The following is a 10,970-nucleotide window of genomic DNA, read 5'->3' on the forward strand; positions in this document are numbered from 1 at the left end:
AGGAAGATGTCTAGAGTCAATTCCTTACTGCGTTTAGAAGGCTCACTTTGAGCAGATCAGCAGTGGCAAATCAGTAGGTGATTCAAAAGACTCTCCAGCTATAATTTACATCTTAGGAAAAGCCTGAATAGGTAGCTCTCATTTTTCACAAAATTTTTTCTTACCTGTCAATAATAATATTAACAATGAATCTGCCTGTTCAAGATGGCTGACAGAGCATACCTGTTCAATTGTCCTCCCTTCCCAAATGCTGTGAGAATGAACGAAGAAATATAAACATTGAACATAATAACTTGTATTTCTACTTTCACGTACACTCATTTGATATTCACAACAAATCTGAAAGTTAGGCAGTAATGGCTACATTTTAGCTAAGGAAGCAAAGGCGCAGACACAGACTAGCTTGCCCAAAGCAAACAGCCAATCAGTGGAGGAGCTGGCAGCACAACCCAGATGTCCAGAATTGCCTCATTCAGAGCTCTAGTTTGTCGAGGTTATTTTGTTCTGCGAGTCCAACCATCCAACCAGGCAGCCTCATTTTCTAATTGCGTTAGAATTGCTCATATGGTGAAACAACTTTATATCTAATTTAAAATTCAAAGGTTGGTCGGGCACCGTGGCTCACGCTTGTAATCCCAGCGCTTTGGGAGACCGAGGCGGGTGGATCACGAGGTCAGGAGATCGAGACCACGGTGAAACCCCGTCTCTACTAAAAATACAAAAAAAAAAAAATTAGCCGGGCGTGGTGGCGGGCGCCTGTAGTCCCAGCTACTCGGAGAGGCTGAGGTAGGGGAATGGCGTGAACCCGGGAGGCGGAGCTTGCAGTGAGCCGAGATTGCGCCACTGCACTCCAGCCTGGGCGACAGAGCGAGACTCCATCTCAAAAAAAAAAAAAAAAAAAAAATTAAAAGGTCTGTTTTTATTTGCATTAGATCTCAATTTACAGCATAGGCTGTATCTGGTCTTACCATCCATCCCTCCTGTAACACAGGCCTTCTGCAGAGTATCAGAATTTTCAGTGGTGTGTGGGTGATGCCCAAGATTCATTGAGCTGGCCATCTTAGGCAGCTCTCTATCGCATTTAACATTATGACAGTATCTATGTTTTGGTTTGGTGAATAAAATAATAATGCAATTTGATACATGGTTTCTTAAAACTTTTTACCTTATTGGTGTCTACCTGAAAGCAAAGCCAAGTGTCCGGTTTCTAAAAGTGACGAGCAGAGACAGATGAGGCAGGTGTCTATGGAGAGTTTGTCTTGTCCTTGAATTCAAAAAGGTTTGAGAACCATGGTTTCAGATCATCCTAAATAAAATGCAATATTCCTGAGCAGTTGTGTAAAGAGGAAATGCACCCAATCCATGGCTTTACTGACATCATTAGGCAAACGATTATTGACCAAAAGCTGTTTAGGAGAAAACTGAGCATAAATCCTTATACTGGCCAAGGCAAACAACTTTTAGCTGTACGTGGCAGATAGATATGAGTGAATTCTACAAATCAAACCAAATCACGCCAGACAAACAAAACACTAGTACCTAAATCTGAGAATTTGAGAGCTGTCAGATAAGGTGGTAACCTACAAGATATATTTGATAACGAACAGATTTGAATACACTGACATTTAAAAATAACAATTTTTCTTATTTGCTCTATGCTTTTCAAGAAAATTTCTTATTTGATTGCATTTATTATAGAATATTGCTCTATGCTTTTCAAGAAAATTTCTTATTTGATTGCATTTATTATAGAATTTGGGAATAAACTACTTGTTATTTTACTATATGGACATATTGACTGATACTTTTTGGTTACATTCTCTACCATCCTCTGTATCTTGTTCACTGATTGTGTATAGACAGTACATATTCGCACACGTACCATGTGTAACACATATACAGATACACCATGTAGTTAGTGGCTACCACACACACATACAACATACACATCAGGATTATATTGCACATGATGTATTGTAAGCTTTTCTCCCATAAATATATAATGAATTTATTTGCATGGGAACAAATAGACTTATACATTAAAAAGTGCCTTATGTTCTAGGTCAATCTGTAAGCACACAGGCTGCTACAGAAGATGAGGCCCATATTACTACTGAATTTCCACCCAGCTGGCAATATCCATTGCTTCTATACATTGGATTTAATTTTTTATAGTTTATCACTTCCAGATCGGTGTTCAGGGTTTAGGTAGCTGGTTGATAGAGAAGTATAGGCATTCCCTGTTTAGGCATGGGATGAATTCCTGGAACTGGGAGACCAACCAAATGAGCAAAATGAGCAAGAGGTGGTGTTAGCAGAACATAACCTCTCTGAAGGTGCTTTTCTGTAATTGATCTTGTAACTACCTTGAATTCTTTTTTTTTTTTTTTTTTTTGAGATGGAGTCTCGCTCTGTTGCCCAGGCTGGAGTTGGAGTTGGCTCACTGCAACCTCCACCTCCCGGGTTCAAGCAATTCTCCTACCTCAGCTTGCTGAGTAGCTGGGAATTACAGGCATGTGCCACCATGTCCAGCTAATTTTTTTGTATTTTTAGTAGAGACAGGGTTTCACTATCTTGGCCAGGCTGGTCTTGAACTCCTGACCTTGTGATCTGCCTGCCTCGGCCTCCCAAAGTGCTGGGATTACAGGTGTGAGCACCACGCCTGGCCCTTGAATTCTTTTAAAATCTCCTAATGTTAGGAGATGCCTCAGGTCAAAGTTTTTTAGGCTATGATTCTCTCAATTTTGGTCATTTTTCCCAAGCTGCAGTGGTAATGCCCTGACTACTTTTGACAGGCACCCGATTTTCCCTGCTGTTTCTCTGAAGGCATCTTGAGCTGCTTTAAAAGTTGTGTTTTAATACTCAGTGTGATAATCTTCCTCGCCACTTTTGAGTCACTTTCAGCACAATTACTTGCAAACTTTTTGTTATCCATCATGAGTCAAAAATCTTCACTGGAACATGGCATGAGGGCAGGAAGAGACAAAGTGACCAAAGATAGTGGGGTAACAAGGGTGGTATTGGTGGGAGCAGTCCCCTGTGGGTGCAGGCAATAAGTGGGTGCATTGTCTGTAAACAGCTTAAAAACAGTAATGAGACAAAAAAATTGGTCTGCTTTGTTATCACTGAGCACCAGCAATTCTGAATGATGTCAGTGATAAAATTCTTCTCTGTACCTCAGCTGACTGTTCCCATCTGCTGCCGCTCTGGGAATACCACTGCTGAGCAAACACTAGATTTCCAGGCTCTGTCCACAGTGAAGGAAGCACAGTTGAGTTCATTAGTACTTTCTGGATGAGAGCATTAAATATCATAGCCACATGTGGCTGTTTACAGTGATATCAATCAAAATAAAATAATATTAAAAATTCATTTCCTCAGACACATTTTAAGAGTTCATTAGCTCTATGTAAGTAGTGGCTACCATAATGGACAGCGTAGACATAGAATATTACCATCATTAACGAGAACTCTAGGAGACAGTGTCGCTTTAGACTACCAGCAGTCTGGCCATAAGAAAAACATATATTAAATTCACTGCTCAGATGTACTGTATATAGTAAACATTATTGCATGTATTACATATATACAGTCATAACATTTATGAGAATAAATCGTGGCATAACAAGTCAGCATTTCATGGGGCAGCATTAAATGACATAGCATCTTTGCCCATTAAAGTTTGAGAGTAGTATAGCTCAATGTTAATATTAAATGCCCACTTCGTGCCAGATACTAGGCTAAATATTGGAGATAGCAGAGTAATTAATTGAATGCCTGCCTAGGAGTAGTTTAGATCTAGTAGGGGAAACAAAGAGGTAAACAAATATTACATCGCAGTGAGATAGTTATAATAATTGAAATGTGTTTATAGTATGTGGCCAGTACAAAGGAAGGCTTAATAAGCTATCTCTACCTTGAAGGTGGAACTTGGTATTTCAAGTATGTGTGGGCAAGGGCAATATGGCAATGTAACTGGAGAAATGAAGACCTAGGATGATTTACTCACAAGGATCAATTTAGCTCAGGCTACTGTAAAAAGGAATAAACAAGGTAGTTTCCAGGCTTAAGGAAAAGGGGTGAGCTGTACTGCAAGCACTGATGTTGTTAACCTGGAGGATGAGTTAGGTTGTCAGGATTAGAAATGTCAGCTGAGTTAATGTCATAGAATCATAGCGTCATAGAATCATAAAAGTCATTGTACGAAGATTGAATTATGAATAATAAATATGAAATGAATTGGGTATAATGGCATGCTAAGACAAGGAAGTTGGGAAGAAGTAATAAAGGGCAAAGTATAGCAGGAGAAAACAAAGAAGCACTATTTGACCCAATGTTGAGTCCCATCTAGAATAACATTTATGCTTTTTGCCATAATTAAACCAGCAGAGTAACTGGAGCTCCAGAGTGGGGGTAGTTTTGTCAAACCCCTGGCTTCTAGGGACATTGGTGCCTTTAAAACACTTGTAGGGTAAATATGAACAGTACTTATTGCAGTGACTCTCAAAATTTAGTGAACATAAGAATTACCTAAGGAGCTTGTTAGAAGAGATTTTCTGGGCAAGTCCCCACTCCACTCGAGTATGTTTGGGATGAGGTCAATAATTTGCATTTTTAACAACCATCCCAGGTATTTCTTATGAAAGTGGCCCCACTGACCACAGTTGGAGAAATACTAGTTTATTAGAACAAGGAAATGGGAAAGAAAGAAGTCAGGACACAGGAAGACTTCCTGGTCACTTCCCTTTCAAAAGAAGAGAAGGAATATACAAAGTGAATATTAGTTTTGATTTCCAGAGAAATTTTCATCTAAAGCAAATGGTAAATGGATTCCAGACATTGGCTATTACATGTGGAAATGAGCTAACCCCATTAAGAATAGTAAGAGGGAAATAATTGCTTGCACTTTAAGATTTATTTAATTTGCAACATAGGTTTATTGACAATAATTTATTTATTTCTATAAATTGGGGACAAGGCTAGGGTTTGTCTAGCCACATCTCTGGGTGAAATTCTAAGCAGACACTTAGTAAAAATCAGGTCTTTGTTGTAGCCAGCATGCTGCCTCTCCATTAGTTCTCAAAGATCCTTTTTAAGTTCCTCTGAGGAATGTTTCTCACTCGAGATAAAGGGGAAGCTCAATATCCTCTTAGGTCACCATTATTGATCTGCCCTAAACTTTCTTTCTTACCAAAATGAAGGGCTCTGCATCAAGGGATCTTCATGGAAGAAAAACTCCTCTCAGCACGCAGGTCATAAGATGGCTGATGTGGTTGATGTTCTGTATCCTTGAGGATAAAAGAGAGGAGAAAGGGTAACTGGGCTTCTTGGAGTAGAAGAGAGACAAAGTCTAGGAGAATGTGGTAAGGTGTTTTGAACCTCTAGGGCTTCCTTATGTTTCATCTGGGCATTCTTTATAACTCTAATTTAGTCATAAAGTCCTTAAATGGGTAGTGTTTGGTCCTTATTGGATGGATGGCATGGGCAAGGGGGGCCTGGGGAAAGAGAAGTCTTGGAGAGAACTCTAAGGAAGGAAATCCATAAAAGAGGGAGGAGAACAACGTGCCCTCCCAGAAGCCTGCTGGAAAGGAAGGCTGATGGAAGGTGCCTAGAGATAAGGTACTGAGTCAGAAAATGTTAAACAGAAGAGTGCCTTTTGTAAATGCTGAAAATCTCATGGCAGCTTATTGTTATTGCTCTGATACAGAGTTCCATCTTCCTTATTTGCCTGGGACCAATATGTCTGAGCTCTCTCCTCCTGGACAGGAAAGTAACTACCTAGTCATTCTGGGGACCCGAAGACCTTGCTACCAAGTGGGTCTCCTAACTACCACTGAGCTGACTAGACGAAAAACTTTCTGGGTGATGGTAGCCTTGAGGTTTGGCTAGGGTCACCCTCCCATGATCCAGCATATGATTGGCTGGAGGCTGGGGCAGATGGATAGACTGGAGAAATTCAGGGCTGATGAGAAGGAAGCACAATGAATGGAGGGTGGATGGGAAAGAGGTGACCAGGAAGTGGGAAGAGTCTAACTTGGGATACCTGTTCTCAAAGGATCGCCTTTGAGTCACTTCTTTCTCCAGCCTGCAGTGTTGCAGATAAGCCGTCTGACTCCTGATGTGAAAACCCGCATCCTTCACCTGCATGATCAACAGCATTAATAGAGGCCACTGGCCCACAGGATCACTGCTGAAGCAGTTTATCTTCTCTGAGTTTTCAGTTTGAGGAAACTCTAACTATAGAACAAAACAAAAAGTCTCAACAAGTGCTATTTATATCCACATGGAAACACTCTCATAACCTAAAACAGTGGTTTTCAAAGTGTGTTTCCTGGACCGGCAGTATTAGCATCACCTGGGAAACTGTTAGAATTGCAAATTCTCAGGCCCCACCCCTGACCTACTGCATCAGACTGTCTGGATCTTAGCCAAGAGCATTAGCAATCTGAAGAAAACATTTTCTCAAAAGTTCTGTAATCCTTATGCCCCTTAGCTCTAACTAAGTTACTGTTTTGGAATTTTTAGGAATTTGAGGAAAATGTTTTGGGCATGCCTCCCGCCTCTCAGTTGGAGCACACAAAAGAATACCTAGTGCATAGAAAAAACTCAATACTTCTATCTTTTCACTCATGGCATGAGCTCTTATTAATATATGATTTTTCCTTTTCTTTTCTTTTCTTTTTTTTTTTGTTTTTGAGACGGAGTCTCGCTCTGTCGCCTAGGCTGGAGTGCAGTGGTGCCATCTTGGCTCACTGCAACCTCTGCCTCCTGGGTTCAAGCAATTTGCCTGCTTCAGCCTTCTGAGTAGCTGGGATTACAGGCATGTGCCACCACACCTGGCTAATTTTTGTAATTTTTTAGTAGAGATGGGGTTTGACCATGTTGGCCAGGCTGGTCTCAAACTCCTGACCTCATGATGTGCCCACTTCGGCCTCCCAAAGGTGGGAGGCCTCCCACCGTGCCTGGCCCCTAAAAAATTTTATTTTTATTAGCATGGAAAATCCATAGCAAATTGTAAAGCTGCAGATGCCATGTTAAGACCAAGGTCTTGCAAAATGTGTATACTTACAGGATGTGCAGATATCTTTGTAAAATTCATGGAAAGAGAGAGAAAACAAGGCACACAGGCACAGGCTCCAGAGAGGCAATGACACCTGCTGCTCAGCCTGTGCGCCTTCCTGGCAGGTGCTTCCATTACTCAACCTTAATGATGGTGGTTCTTACAGTGGCTCTCCCGGCAGGCCTGCCTCTGTCTTCCTGGTGCACCATCATCTGCTGCTGCCTTCAGCAGCTGCCATATTTTATTCCTCCCCTTCCATTTCTTACTTGAGTTGAATTCAGGTGAGGTTGCTAGATTTACCAAATAAAAATACAGGAAGCCCAGTTAAATTTGAATTTCAGATAAACATTGAGTAATTTTTATAGCGTAAGTATGTTCCATGCAATACTGGGACATAGACATACTAAAAATAATTTGTTATTTATCTGAAACTCAAATTTAAGTAGGTGTTTTGTGTTTTATCTGGTAAGCTTACTTTAAGGAAAAGGAATTACCATTTCCAGTTGCCTAACACAGGAGGGGCATTTTCTTTTAGAAAGGAACATAATTTGCCATATAAATAAGGACAGGCTTATCTGCATACACCTGTGCTATCTGTTAAGCTAGTCACTGGCCACCTATCGAGGACCTAAAATGGGACTAGTCTGAATTGTGTAAATACTGGGTTTTGAAGAATTCGTGTGAAAGAGACTATAAGATGTCTCAATGTTTTTTTACAAATAGGTTATATGCTGAAATGATTTTGGATGTACTGGGTTAAAAAGCATTGTTAACTCTCTTTTCCGGCTGGAACCATGGAGGGTGTCAAAGAGAAGAAGAAGGTTCCTGCTGTGCCAAAAACCTTAAGAAAAAGTGAAGGAATTTCGCAGAGCTGAAGATTAAGCACCTGAGAAATAAGTTTGCCCAAAAGATGCTTCGAAAGGCAAGGAGGAAGCTTATCTATGACAAAGCAAAGCACTATCACAAGGAATATATGCAGATGTACAGAACTGAAATTCGAATATTGAGGATGGCAAGAAAAGCTGGCAACTTCTATGTACCTGCAGAACCCAAATTGGCATTTGTCATCAGGATTGGAGCTTATCAGTTGGGTGAGCCCGAAGGTCTGAAAGGTGTTGCAACTTCTTTGCCTTCATCCAATCTTCAATAGAAACTTTGTGAAGCTCAGCAGGGCTTCAATAACATGCTGAGGTTTGTAGAACCATGTATTGCATGGGCATACCCAAATCTGAAGTCAGTAAATAAACTAATCTACAAATGTGGTTATAGCAAAATGAATAAGAAGTTACTTGCTCCAACAGATAATACTTTGATTGCTCGATCTTTTGGTAGATATAGCCTCATCTGCATGGAGGATCTGATTCATGAGATCTGTACTGTTGGAAAACACTTAAAGAAGCAAATAACTTCCTGTGGCCCTTCAAATTATCCTCTTGACAAGTTGGAATGAAGAAAAAGACCACCAATTTTGTAAAAGGTGGAGATGCTGACAACAGGGAAGACCAGATCAACAGGCTTATTAGAAGAATAAACGTGCCTACCACAATTATTTTTTCTAATCTGGCCAGTTAATAAACAGTACCTGCTCTCAAATTGAAAAAAACAGAAAACCAAAAAGTATTATTAAGATTAATGTAGTCTGTTTCTTTTTCCTCTTTGACTGTGGCTACTAGGAAATTTAAAATGGCATAGGTGGCTTGCATTCATAGTCCACATTCCATTTCCACTGGACAGTGCTGGCCTGGAGCTGGAGCCAAGTCAGGGAGATATAATGACCATCAGGCCAGGAGAAAAGTGCCACCCTTTCCAGAAAGTGTGAGATTCTCCTTATTATAAGTTTGTGGCTTAAATGGCTGGGGGTGTACAGGTTCTTTGAATGCAGTATTTATTCACATAGTTTTCATTTTCTGTCCTGACAAAAACTTGCTGATGTTTGAATGATTACAGGACAAATAGGATTGTGGTTTATGTTTCCTATTATGCATATTTGGCAGTTGAATTACGACATTAGATTGGGACATGGTGAGAGGGGGCAGGATATGGGGTAGGAGGAGGGGAGCAAGTTACAAAAGGCCCCAGTTCCGGGAAGCTGGGCTGAGTTGTTCTGTTTGACTTCTTCTTCCTTTTATTCCTATGGTTTTATGATTGCAAATTGGCAGTGGCAGGGCAGCTCTGACTATATTTGCTAGAAGCAGATGTCCACATTAATTTAGATGTTTAGGGATTGAAAATCATAGAGGGTGGCGCTAGGAAATATAGAAAATGCCAATGAAAATTTTTCTCAGGCAAATTAAATCTTTGCAAGTCCCCCGACTTCTGAAAACTATTTACAGAACTGGATTCTGAAAGTGGGACATCTTTTTATAACATAAAATATCTGGGGATTTCAAGGTTTAGATCTAGGACTTTTAAGTCCTGTGTTTGATCTGCCAACCCCTCGCTCTTTCCTCCCTCCATTTCTTAACCTTTTCCCCTGAAGTCCCTGGAAAGCAAATAAACGTTCGTGAAAGCAAAGGAAATAAAAATTTAGGACCTTTTAGAAGCCAAGAGCTTGGTCAATGGTAAAATAACCTGATCTTTACCAAGCTCCATTTAAAATGTTTACGCCAACCGTGTCAAATTGAAGAATCAGTTCTCAGCTGTAGGATCCACCATCTGTTGATTTCCATTTTTTCTTCCTGATCTCACCACCCACTGTCTGGGATGCCACATTGCCCTTCACAGATGCTTTGCCACCTGATTCTAAGATGTGACATCCAAGATCTCCAGCCAGAAAAGGAGTTGCTGCCACATCTTGTATGAATCAGCAATCAAGTGGCTATTTCATCCAGCCCATTAGCTCTCCACCCACCCCCTTGGTCTTTCACTTGGCATTACTTTCAGTATCTTGAGGATTATTGTAGCACTGTGTAACACATGGTCTTTCAGTAAGAAGAGTGTTGATGGCATTGTCTGGCAGAAGGAAGTAGAGAGCAGAGGCTTAGGGGCTGTGTGCCAGATGGCATTTTGGGAGAAGGAGAACATCTCACTTCTTTGAAGGCTTGAGATCTCAGGTCCAAAGGAGACTGAGTGTGTAGGAGTAGTGGTAGCTACTGACCAGGAAGTTGTTGCTGGCCGCACTCCCCTCCTGATAGGGAATCCTGGATTGCCTACAAAGGGGTCTGAGGCAATTATATCTGGCTTGGGGTTCTACCAAGTGAAGCTGGAGATTTGTAAAAGCTTGTCATCTATTGATCATTGGTCCTTGTACTATACCAATGTGGAGATGGAGACATAGTGCAATTTGCTTAGATTTAGGTGCCAAAAAAAAAAATCAGACGTCTCAGGCTCATCTCAACAGATTATATTGCCAAGTGTCAAGTATTAGACTATGACTTCATTCTCCTTATTTACTGCCTAATTATAGTCATGTTATGCACCACTGTGTTTGTACTATTTTGAGATTCAGCTATAAGGCAGTGCAGTTTATCATCGCAAATCAAAGCAGGTGAGAGGAAGGACAGGGTTTGGGTGTAGCCTAGTATGTTTGATGGTGGTGAGGGATAGTCAGTAAAACAGAAAAGGAACAGGACCCAAGGGCACTGCAATCTCTCATCCTGGTTGAGGCATGAGATGGGAGAATGCCCCAACAGGTACAGCAATGATGGGAAATACAGGCAGATAGTTCCAGCTAGGGCTGGAAAGATCTAAAGACTTGTTCACTCACACATCTTGTTGGACCTTAGTTGGGGCTGTTGGCCCGAATACCTACATAGAGACTGGTGATGGTGGGACATCAGCCTCAGGTGTTCAGCTTTTCCTTGTGGCAGCTTGGACTTCCTCATGGCATGGTGGCTGGGATCCAAGAGCTAGGATCCCAGGAGAAGGAGGTAGAAGCTGCATGTCCTTTTCAGACCTAGCCTCAGAAGTC

At 41.1% G+C, this 10,970-nt stretch overlaps 1 pseudogene; it reads left to right on the forward strand.

Moving 5' to 3' along the window:
- The first annotated feature begins 7,854 nt into the window (after positions 1–7,854).
- Positions 7,855–8,632, forward strand: LOC100587740 (annotated as a pseudogene).
- Positions 8,633–10,970: the final 2,338 nt, after the last annotated feature.

This window comes from Nomascus leucogenys, chromosome 8 (genome assembly GCF_006542625.1).
Source record: "Nomascus leucogenys isolate Asia chromosome 8, Asia_NLE_v1, whole genome shotgun sequence".
Taxonomy (NCBI): Eukaryota; Metazoa; Chordata; class Mammalia; order Primates; family Hylobatidae; genus Nomascus; species Nomascus leucogenys.